The sequence below is a fragment of the Dermochelys coriacea genome, chromosome 1, assembly GCF_009764565.3.
Source record: "Dermochelys coriacea isolate rDerCor1 chromosome 1, rDerCor1.pri.v4, whole genome shotgun sequence".
Lineage (NCBI taxonomy): Eukaryota > Metazoa > Chordata > Testudines > Dermochelyidae > Dermochelys > Dermochelys coriacea.
In genome coordinates, this window is record NC_050068.2 from 175,651,886 (window position 1) to 175,664,502 (window position 12,617).

The 12,617-nt window shown below is 39.1% G+C and overlaps 1 long non-coding RNA gene across 4 annotated transcripts in view; it reads right to left on the minus strand.

The window, feature by feature from the left end:
* Window positions 1-12,617, minus strand: part of LOC119844466 — a 323,486-nt gene that overhangs the window by 242,105 nt on the left and 68,764 nt on the right. For all 4 annotated transcript variants that reach the window (XR_006279406.1, XR_006279402.1, XR_006279403.1 and 1 more), the window contains exon 4: window positions 8,015-8,136. This is a non-coding gene — a long non-coding RNA (uncharacterized LOC119844466). The remainder of the gene's footprint in view (window positions 1-8,014; window positions 8,137-12,617) is intronic.

A 12,617-nucleotide genomic window follows, 5' to 3' on the forward strand; every position in this document is an offset into this window, starting at 1 on the left:
CATTTCTTGATCATTTCAAGTAAGCTTTTCCTTATTAAATATTTGGATCTGCTATGGGTATAATCAAATTAAACCATCCACAAACTATATCATATTCCTCCAATTTATATAATTCACCTCTATCACTACCACAACATTTACTAAAAGTGTTAATTGCTATGTTAGCAGCTGATAAACTAGCTAGATGGTAACAGTACATCCATCCTTTAAGATATTATATATAATAGAGGCAAATAGCTACAGACTTCCCCATAAAATGTAAAGCATTAAAGATTTATGCACCTTAATAACAATAGTACATTTACTTTTTTCTTAACATGCTCCTTTATTATTTGGTCATCAAATGGGAAATTTAAAAAAAAAAGACATCAAATAATACAATTTCTAGAAAAATCTAACTATTACTGCATCTCACATTTAGTTTATATATCAAAGGCAAAGAAAAAACAACTTTCTGCAAACTAGTTGTGAATTTCCTTGTCTTTTAAAAGACTGGAACAACTCAGCACACTACAAAAGTTACACACAATCACAGACTCTGCTTTTCCGGTACTTTTCATCCTGACCTTCACTAGTCTATTCCAGTGCTGAGTAGATCTGAGGTGAGACTACCCATTGTGCTAAATTATGTTATCTTGTAATGTGAATAATTTGATCTATGAACTTGATTTTAAATACATTTATAACCTCACCTATATTCAAACCCAAGTCCCCATAAGTGAAGGATTACAGAATTAATTGACCCATATTATCACCTTGCCCTTGCAAATATACACCTTAGAACATTACCACTTCCAATGAAAATATTAGCACACCTGATAACTAATTTCTGATTTAATTGACTCACACAAAATATCTCTCACTAGCAAAAATAGGACAATGCACTTTGGATGGATAGGAACCAACCTCACTCCATCTTATAAAGGATTCTGTATTGTATCTTCTGCAATAAAAACAAACACCGGCTTATACAGTGATATATTTTTAAAAATATTTCCTAATCTATATTACCAACATTTAGATGATTGAAATTAGATATTTAAAGGTCATTTGCATCACTTATGCTTTTGTTTCCTTCTACATTTCTCTCATAATTTGTGAATTGTCAATTTTTCTACTAGCAGATTCCCATGCACTGGCACTGAACTGCAAAGGTTCTATTGCAAACACTGCAGATGAAAGACCTTTTGTTTAAAAAATACATTAAAAATCACTGGTTTGGGGGTTCTTATTTGTTCCACAAGACTTTGCACAGTCTAAAGGCTACCAGTGGTTCTCAAACTGTGGGTTTGGACCCCAAAGTGAGTCGTGATCCTGTGTTAATGGGGTTGCCAGAGCTGGCTTTAGACTTGCTGGGGCCTGGGACCAAAGCTCCATAATTCATGAAGAGCCAAAATGAAGCTGTGAGTGTTCAGCACCTCTGCAAATCAAGTTACTTAATTAGGTTGCTAAATTTAGGCACTTGTTTGAATAATGTGATCAGCATCTAATCTCTTTATGTAAGTGTATAATTTCTACTCTTGATAATAAAATAGGCAGGGATTTTTTTTGAACATGGCTTCCTTCAGCTATACTTTCAGGGGTGAATATAACTCAGCTCTCATTTTCCCTGTACTTCCACACATCCCATCTTTACTGAGGCGAACGCCTCCTCTATCTGAGCTCGTCATGGCTTGTGCCAGAGAGAACTGCTCTAATAAAACACAAAGCACTCCCCTTCCAAGGGATTCATTGTGTTATCTTCAAAGTCCTCCCAGAGCCTTGCGCCCCAAGATGATGATGATATGAACAGAGATCACCATGCTCCTGACAAGTTGCCAACAAATTTTCCTGCAATTTACCTTCCTATTTAAATAAAGAATGTAACTGACAACAAATATGAAGTGTTTTAATTTTACAAGTGCCATGTAAGACGCATGGATTTTTTTTAAGCACTCATAGGCTCTATGTGATTACTCAAAAAGAAAAGGAGTACTTGTGGCACCTTAGAGACTGTTCCTCAGACGTTCTTGTTAACTGCTGGAAATGGCCCACCTTGATTATCACCACAAAAGGCTTTCCTCCTTCCCCACCCCCCTTCCTGCTGGTAATAGCTCATCTTAAGTGATCACTCTCCTTACAGTGTGTATGATAAAACCCATTGTTTTATGTTCTCTGTGTGTGTATATAAATCTCCCCACTGTATTTTCCACTGAATGCATCCGATGAAGTGAGCTGTAGCTCATGAAAGCTTATGCTCAAATAAATTTGTTAGTCTCTAAGGTGCCACAAGTACTCCTTTTCTTTTTGCGAATACAGACTAACACGGCTGCTACTCTGAAACCTGTGATTACTCAGGGTCAGTTGGAGCACAACAGAATACATCAGGACCCATGGTTGTATGGAACATGCCTGCAATGGGAGGGACTAATGTTCCCTGTTATAGCATTCCTATTGCATTTTTGTAGCTGCCAAGTTTTGTTCTGCACCGTGTATGACAGTTGATGCAAAATATTTGCAAATTACCTCATTAAGTTTAAAATAACTTAAGTCAATGCATCCTTCCCCAAAGAGTAGTGGTGGTAGGACAGAAGATAACTTTGCACCTTTGGGTGGTAGATAGGTGAGTTGGAGGATGCTCAGGAATGTCTGGATATAATTGGTGGGAGGGTAAGGGGAAGCTCTTGGGTAGCTGGGAGGGTAGTTGCTGGGGCTGTTAGTACTACTGGGAGTGAGGGAGTTACTGAGAAGGTAGGTAGGTTCTGTTTGGGGTTAGGGCACTGATGGGAGATATGTGGGTGCTGGGACTGCTAGGGGTCAATGGTCTCGGGGGTGGGGGCGAGGGTTGCTCAGGTAGCTTGGACTGAAGGGTCTGCTTGTGGGAGAAGGTAATTCTTGTTGGGGATGGAGGGTGCTGGACTCCTGAGGGATAGTTGGGTACAGGAGCAACTGAGGAGAAAGAAATTTTAGGTAGCTGGAGCTGAGTTTGCTGGGCAGATTCTGTTGTTGCCAGCTGCAGGAGTGGGGTGAGAGTATCAGGCCAGTATCATCCCATTGACTTGTACATCTGCCCCCACTTCCACCTTCTTCTCCAGCCACCTTCACCTCCTGCCACTTCTACATGCTCAGCAGATACCACAGCAGTCTCTAGAAGTCAAAGAGCAAAGCTGGAGGCAAATGCCTGCTCCCTTCCCACAGCTCAGCTGGAAATCTGAGAATCAAGCTGGGCTGAGAGAATGAGTGACAGGGCAGCTAAACAGGTGACGGTGGTGAAAGTTACAAGACACTTGGCAGCTCTACATACTAGAGTGTTTTACAGTCACTGAAGGTAGAATAGCTTTCCAGTGCATCATTAGCAACAACATTTTCATAAGCATATTTTCATGAAGCTTCTCAAGACGTTTCACCTGGCAGAAATGACTCAAGCTAGTTTAACAAATCAAATTTGGATTTAATAGGTACCATTTGAAGCAAGGTTAGAGGATAAGCTACTGTTTTGTGGTTTGTTTTTTGTTGTTTTGGGTGTGTTTTATTTGTTGTTGTTGGTTACTTTTTTGATAGAGCAGAAAAGGAAAGAATTCTAGAATAATAAAAAGGAATTGAATTCAGATGGTATCTTAAGCATCCAAATAAATAGAAATAGGGATCCACAGAAATGGTTGCATCTGAAGTGCAAATAAATCACACAAGGCTATAAAGACGGAGAAGGTAAAACAAACAAATGGGAATAAAAGTACACAAGGTTTTAAATTAAAATCAGAAACCCATGTGTTTAATTCTAAAGGGAACAGTGAGTGCCAGAATATTGAGTTATATGTTACTTTACTGAAGACTAGGTCAAGATCTTATCAGCTCTATTATGAAGAATGTCAATAAAAGGCTGCACAATGATAAATGTTTAATTAAAAAAATGAACATTGTGCAACTTATCAAGTCCTTTGTACTAATCAGAAAGAGGAGCCAAATGTTTTTATGTTCTCTGAGTTACAATTCACACTAAATGGTTCTCTCTCCTCCCACCCTCCACCCCCTGTCAAATATTCTTATGATTGTGAAATCTTGGGTGGAGATAGATTTGTTTATATCAAATCTTTTGCAAATTAGTTTATGCTTATCTACCTCAGGAACACTTCAGTTACTTTGAAAATCTGAGCCTACTGTGACGGAATGAAGACTTGGGTCTTGTTTGCAGCATCTCTCAGTTGAATAAGTGACACACATTGGCAATTTTAAGCAATAAAACAAAGGCTTAATATTGATTCAACATGTTGATCAAAAAGTAACAGGAACAACCAAATTTAACTAAGTTTTTTGTTGAAAATTTACATAGCTCTGAATAAATACCAGATCTGTCCTAAAGATGTTAAACATCTAAGCAGACAAAGTAACAGACTAAGGAGCAGAGAGAAAGGATACAGAAGCAAATGATGAAACCTGAATGGTTGGCACACATCTTGTTTTCTCCAAGGTGAAGGGGTTTTTTAAGTTATTTTTTTCATACCATGAACTAACTTAAAGGACAAGGTGAGGCATGAGTGCAAGGACTCAAGAAGGATTTAAAAGTGGGAGAGTATAGTTGCTTGGTGTGCAGAAATAAAATGAGAGAGATGAAGGACCAGAAGCAGCAGAACTAAAAGAGGAACACCTTGATGCCACCCTGGCCCTCCGTGCAAGGGGAGCAGGAAAAAGTCCAAAGCAAAGAGCAGCTACAGATGCATCATAAAGGAGACTTCAGCTGGAGCATGTCTCAGAGAGGCTATTCAGGACTCCCCATACACCATGGGAAAGCTATTGAGGCCTACGCTTTAGAGGCACAAACTACTCCAATGGGAACTGAAGATTATCTACATTTTTTCTTAATTATTCCAGAACAGAAAGCACCACAAATTACACTAAAAAATAGGAAATGTCTCTCATTGGAATGGGTACACCAACCAGGTAAGTGAGCCTCAGAGAGGGTGGAATAAAAAAAAACCAAAACAAAAAAACCAGAATTTGGAGCACATGCAGAGTTGCCACCAGAGTTTTGGTCTGATACGAAATCAAAATATCAACACTTGTGACTAACAAAACATCGTGTGGACAGGAATGATACATGAGAGTGTCATTTAGGGCAGCCCTAATGTTTCTGACCATGAAGTTCTGTAGGTTCAACCAGAAACTCGGCTGATGGAGAAGAGAAATGATGCAGTAGGTATGAATATTAATACCTTTTTATAGGATGTCTTATAGGACCTGAATGTCATATATGCAACAAATGTAATGGTGATGGGGTCCAATACCAATTATTTTTTTTAAAGGTAGGGTAATTACCGAGAATAAGCAAACACTTACGAATCCAGAAAATAAAGGTTTTAGTTAACCAAAGACATCTGGAGAAAAATTCCACATAGCAATGAAGAAGAGAGTTCAGGATCTTAGAAACAGAAGAGGAAGACCTATTAGGTAATCTAGTGTTTCCTGTGGAAGTTCCAGGTTGTTCCCTACAGTACATTTTCTAGTCTTCAGAGACTAGTCTAGTTTTAAAATATCTCTAGCAATAGGAGAGCCACCGTTTCCTTTGGAAAACGATTCCACTGACCTCTCTCTCCCCCCATCAGGATGTATTTCCTGATATTCAGGCTACAATTTCCTCTGACAGGATTGAGATCTTTAAGGATTTCTACGTGTTATGTTTTTCTATCTGAGCACAGACCTCTGAAACAATTACATGAAAAGTTCAGTCACAGAGAATTATCTAAGAAGCAGAATTGGTGATGACATTAGGACCTAAGGCTGAGGAAGAGGTCTGCTTTATTGAGCTAAAGGAAAGGTTCCATTGGTAGTAACCAACAGATTCCTAGGGCGAAATCCTTGTCCTGTCAAACTCAAAGGCAAAATTCCCATTGACTTCAATGTGGACAGGATTTCACCCCTATATTTTATTCACAGTGCAGTACCACACAGAGAAAGTAAAAATGAAGCATCCTGAAGCAGGGTACTTCAATTCCTCACATTTTCCTTCACCATAAGAGCCAAGATTTGCCCCTGAATGCCAACAGAGGCAGTCAAATTAGTTCCACATGTCAGACCCTAAATGTAACATTTTTCCTTGCAATCATGCACAATGAGGACAGGCTCTCATGTGGCTTCATTAACAAAAATGCAGCACTCAATAATTAATAAATTCCTTTGCATGAAATAGTGGATGGCGGAACTATTCTCTGGGTGACAAAATTCAGAAGTAATGACATTGTGAACATTAGGTACATGTAATAAAGTGGGTGTGACTTACACCCCAAGAAGGCAGAAAATGGAAAAAGCAACCAACAGCAAATTAAGATCAAATAGGCCCCCTATTTACTTATACCTTCCTGTTGGTTGTCTGACTTAATACAACACCAATCTTCTGTCCTTGGCCTGCAGTTTCTCATTTACACCCATTTTCCAACAAGTCACTTACAGCACTATTTATGTCATCTTTGAATTTGGCCCTAGGTTCCTCGGCTTGCATGCTGCCAAAATTCCTAATGGAGCAGTTCCTGTTCAAGCAAACATAGTCCCTTGCAATAGATACTAAAACCTAATTTATCGATAGACAAGAAAATGGCAAACTGTACTATTATCTATAGGCAGCATCTCTATTCAATAGGCTATTTTGACCCTTATGTCTTATGGCATCATACAAACAAATAAAATTGAATACAACTGGTGACCCAAAATCACATCCTTGGAAAAAATTCTATGAGGAAATAACAGTAGCTGTGACGTTTACAGATCAAAGAACATATGTACTACTTCTGAACACACAAAAATGGATTATAGAGGCAGTTCCAAGTCAGATTTAAATAGATAATCAAGCACTCATGAATGCATGTAAGAACAGGGATGACCAGATGCTAGAATAATTAAAACACCTGGAAAACTCCAGCACAATATAGAATCTATAGCCAATGGAATCATGAAGCTGTGAAGCTATTGTATTCAGTGAAGTATCAAGATGAAATAGGGCACTGATCTATCAAAATGTGGGAATCACATCAAAAATGCATATATACACCCCAACATTGAACCCCTATACTGTCATACTCTCTTATGTTCCCCCATAACCCTAGAACTGAATTTTTCTCCAACACTTGGCTCTCTCATGTAACTTCCCCCATCCCCGCCCTCCACCCCCAGTTTCACAAGCTCTTGTTTTTCAACCACCCTCACTCTCCCCAGCACCTGCCTGCTCGTTATATCATGTTTTGGTAGCAACCAATAGGATGGAGAATCCATTATGGTAGGTGCTATACAAATAAATAGGAAGCACATTTCCTGCCCAAAAGAACTTACAGATTCACAACAAAGCCAAGACTCAACAAATTAAACAATAGGATAGAAATGGGGAGGGGAGACAAAGATAACACCAGTAATGTGAGTTTCCATAAACTAATCGTATGCACAACTTGACAGCGCTGAATCCTTAAAATTATAAAGTGTGATTTACACTGTAACCACGAGTGGGTACACCATGCTGGTAACTCTTAATGTGATATTTCTGCTGCTACATAAACAATGTATAAAACTACCAGAAGCTAAACATGTTTTAAGATGTACGAATCATGGGGGTTACAGCCACCTATTTTTCTCTCCAAAGGAAACAATCCTCTCATTCGGCCCCAATTCTCCCCTCTGTTACACGGTTGAGTTACAACCATATAAAACTGATGTAGCAGAGTGGAGAACCAGGTGTCTGAAGGTCCAAGCGTCCTGACAGCTTGGAAGTCAGGGCAGCATTTTAGACATACCTTTTCCATTTTTAATGTCTGTTGTGGTCCATGAATTGTCCCCTCAGCTGTAACTCCGTGGTGACACTCCAGCATACACTGTGCTGGCAATATCACATGTACCACGGAGTAGCAATGGGGAATGGAGCTTGCCTCTAGCTGTAAGATATCTACTGTTATGACCAAAGTAAAATTCATATTTTACTCTTATTTCTTATTGAGTAGAAAAATAAATATGAAGAACCTTAGCAAACCATGAACTGCTGGAAAAAAATGGAACATACCTTGCCCCCACAGACAGGTTCCATTCTCCAATTATAGTCATTGCTGCATGTGACATCACCAGCAAAGCAAAGTGTCATGCTGAACGGGCTCTGGGAGTTCCAGGGAACAAGCACTTCACAGTCTGCAACAGAAGAATGAAGCATAATTCCACTCAGAATGGGGATTCTGTAAAAACTGTATTGCACAGTTCCAAGATTATTGTCTTTCAATGACCCCATAACAAATCTATTCAGTTTACAAGTAGAACAATATTTTCTCTAACTCTCAGCCCTGCAAACTCAATTGGTGATCTGAGAATTATACTATGTTTTTATGGCTTGTGCATCACCAGCAATAGTCCTAACCCAATATTATAAAATGACTGCCATAAAAAATTTGACAATTACCATTGACAGGTAAAATTCACTTTATCTTAGCATTTGCTCCTTTCTTGTATTTATAATGTACTTAGTATGTAGTAGAATATTGAATAATGTCCCGATAAAATCGGGACTGTCCCGATTTTTAGTTCTTTGTCCTGTCCTGACCGATGCATGGTCAGGACTCCATTTGTCCCAATATTGTGGCTTGCCGCTCTGGCAGAGTTTTTTTTATTTTTATTTTTTTGCTTCCCCCATGTGTCCCAATATTTTGTCCTTTTCATCTGGTCACCCTAATATTGAATGCCATGGTAACAGTTTCAAAATGCTGCAGTAATTGAATGGTGACCACTATAGACATAGTTATTGCACAACTGAGCTGAAGGCTACACATATCAAGATGAAGATTATGTTATTGGAATTTAGTTAACTCTCTCGATAATGCATGAGCCAAAATGGAATCCTGCTCCCCCTCCTAAATCTGCGTTGATTTCTATAGAACAACCAGGAGTAAAAAGATAGAGCATAAATGTGTTTTTGTTTCTAAGGGATAAACGGAGAGAATGTAGAATACAGAGAGGCAATCTGCTGCCTTCACACAGTTACTTTTCTGATTATCAGTGAATTTCAGGCCAAATTCAGCCCTGGATGTAAGTGGATACAACTCCAGTTGAATCAATGGAGCTGCACCCATATATGCAATGGCTTAATTGAACCCACTATTGTTTAAAATACCAGTGTGTTCACAGACTCCTTAACCTCTTTATTTGGAGCACTAAGATAATAACACTGAAGTTCTGGAAGTTTTTTAAATAAAATGTGCAGACCAATCTTAAAAGGATATTATTCTAATGCAGAAGGGGAAAAATATGCTAAGAATTTTCTGGAGTTTTATTTCTACTTTGCTTTGCTAAAACAACTTCAAACATCTCTCATATTTTTATTGTTAGGCTTGTGAGCCAGGTATATACCTACACAAGGTAAGTAAACAATCTCCTTTATAAATTACACCTTGGATAATAAAATGATCATTGCACGAATATTACTTTATTTTTCAACTGAAAGTAACGTACACTTACTGTCAGAAAATACAAAGCAGTTGATTCACCATGGAATACATCGCTTTCATTAACATCCAGTTCTTTACCTTGTCTGGGCACCCACACTTATGTTATAAGAGGACAAAATCTATAGGAAGTATGGTCCAAAAAGTCAGCTAGGTATATACTATAGTTGAGCTAGTCCATAGAAGTAAAGAAGTCATTCTTTGGTAAATTGTATCTTCTATATAAATTCCCTGTCTCCCACCACAAAAATCCTTATACACAAAGCGACATACAGTTATAATTACTGGGCTTCATCTAGCTACTTGCCCGATGCTGTTAACCCACGATATGCAGATTTAAATGCAATCAGGGACTGAATTAGTTTCAACTTTATGGGATAAACTCAAATTTCAGTGCCTCAACTGATGGCCTATCAATCAGAAGCTAAATACTTATACAGTGGTTACAACGTCACCTTCACATTCTCTGCAAAAAGTTCTCCACAGTGTTGACATGATGAGTGAGGAGGCACATTTCTAGCTAGAGGCATAAAGTTTATGGTGGTAATAAAGAAAAATATACATATTAAATATCGCTACAGTCAGGATACCTTGCATGACTCAAGTCCCTATTAATTTTCACCATCACATTTAATCTGCCTAACATACGTAGGAGAATAATTTGAAACATATGCCCCTTGTATTGCTGGCCCCAAAATTCCGAGCTCTGTACTTTGAAGGGACAATAATTTATGTAGAATACCTTAGGAAATACAGCAGTGTCACAGAACTTGGGTCTAGTTTAAGTATGCTGAAGTAGGGAGTCATTGACATGCTCTGCCTCACAACTGAACCTGCCCATCTCTTAAAACACATCTACCACAGAATCCAAAACAAATAATAATACAGCTGACGTGATAGCTTTCTCACCATTGTTTGTGAAAAGAACTTATTTTAAAACTAAAATTAGGAGAAACAAGTCTTTGGTGATGGTTGTTATATTGTACAGATCTATGGAAGTCATCATATTCTGGAGGCTTACAACTAGATATATGTGGGAATAGCATTTTCCATTCCATGAAAAAAGTTGAGATTTTGGGGAAAAAAATAAAAATCTGAATTTAAATGAAAAAAAAAACCAAACTCAACATTTTTCACAGGAAGGAAAAGAGAGAAAATTCTATTGGGGGAGAACCAAAATGGATTTTTTTGGCTTATCAGCTATTTGCCTGGAGGGTGAGCAGGCAGGCTGTCCAGCTCTCCAGTCTCCCCAGCAGCCTCCTGACAGAACGTCTGCCCAGACTGCCAAGCAGCCAAGGGAGTCAGGGAAAGCAGGCAATCAGCTTGCCTACCTGGCTTCTCTTGAAATTTTTGATTCAGTCAAATAACCATTTTCCAACGAAAAAAAAATGTTCTGTCAGAAAATTTTCAGGCAGGTCTAGTTAGAACAGAAACTACTTAACTACATATATTATATTATGCATGTTCTGATCATCTATTTTAGGGAGAAAATAGGTTTGCTATATTATTTAATGTTCTAGGATTTGCTGAACTATGATCGGGTGCTAGAGGTCATTATTAGCCAAGGACTGAAAGAGCAAACAGAAATGCACTCTGGCACTTCGAGTGCAGAAGGTGGGAGCCTACAAGGATTCTAAAAATGAATACTGGCCACTCCAGGCTTGGATTAAACTCCCAAGGTTACAGATTCTCTCTGACCTTGGATTGGTAGATGCTGCCACCACCCAAATGCAGAACCCCTTTGAAAGCCCAGGAAGGCGCACTTGGGAATTCCTTCCTGGGGGGTACCTCAAGCCCTTTCACCCCCCTCTCCCGTCTGCTCTGGGGAAGAGCTGAGAAAGAAAAAAAAAGAAATCAACTGTTGCCACCAGCTAATTAAACAACATGTGCACAAATCTCTTAAGACATAAAAATCCAATTCTGTTATTAAAAAAGGTAAATTTTATTAATTAAAAAAAGGAAGAAAATACATCTGAGAACTCAGGCTATTGCTAGATTTTAAAAGTTCAACTACAAGAATTAAGCACCAAGAATACCTTTCTTGAGGTCCATCTTAAAGGTTGCAAGAAAAACAAAAAGCTGGGGTTAGCACAGAGGAATCCACAAGCCATAACGAAATAGAAGGGATAAACCTAAACGCGTCTTCCTAGACATTTCCTGATCTACTTACATATCTGGGGTTTTTAAATAAGTAGTTTCTAGGTATGATACTGATCATTTTTTCATACCTGACCCAAAATTCTTACAGCATAGCTGTTGCCCTATCTGCCCCTCTCCGGGAGAACAACAACAGACAGACAAAAGGGAGTCTTTTTTTCAATTTTAAAAAGTTCTAGTGTTCCCATAGGCACTTTTAGCCAGTTGCCCACTCACTACCTTTTACCTGTGCATAGCAGTGAGACTTTTTAACCCTTTATAGATAGAGCAATTAGAGAACAGCTACTAAGGGGGATTTTATAGCTACTGGCTGGCTGGATGTCCATAAAAGGGAGCTATCCCCCCCCCCCCATTTCATTTATCACAATGGTATGATAATCTATTTTAGGGAGGAATTAGGTTTGCTATATTATTTAATTTTCTAGGATTTTCTGAAGTATGATAGGGTGCTAGAGGTCATCATTAGCCAAGGATTGAAAGAGCAAACAGAAATGCATTTTTATTTAAGGGAAGTGCAGTAGCAATTTGAAGTCGTCAAGAAATTTGAATGCCCCAATAGTTTGCATCCTTATGTAAAAATGCTAGAAAATGTAATTAGAGATGAAACCAAGAGAACTGTTTGAGAACGGAGCCATTCAGCAACAGAGTGGCTTCCCACCCGGTCAGGGGCTCATCCTCCTCTTTCTTGCTGCCCTGACCAGAGATCATTTCTCTGCCCTGCAAAGACCAGACCTTTCCCCTTGTGCCTGCAGGAATAGGGTGTCACCAGTACCGCAGACATGCAGGGAGCCCTCTGTACCTCTGCTGTCACAACCCTGCTCATTCGCTCACTCACCAGCCGCGAGTTTAGGAGTCACGCCCAGGCAGGAATTGTTCAGCAACACCTCGGCCTCCTTCTTGCAGTCCTGGCCAGGGTCACTGCTGCAGCAGGCTCCCCTGCACCTTGTGCCATGGTGCCTTGGGCTCCACTGTCAGTGCTGTGAGATCCCTGAAGCCCACCTCACACTGCTGTCTTAACCC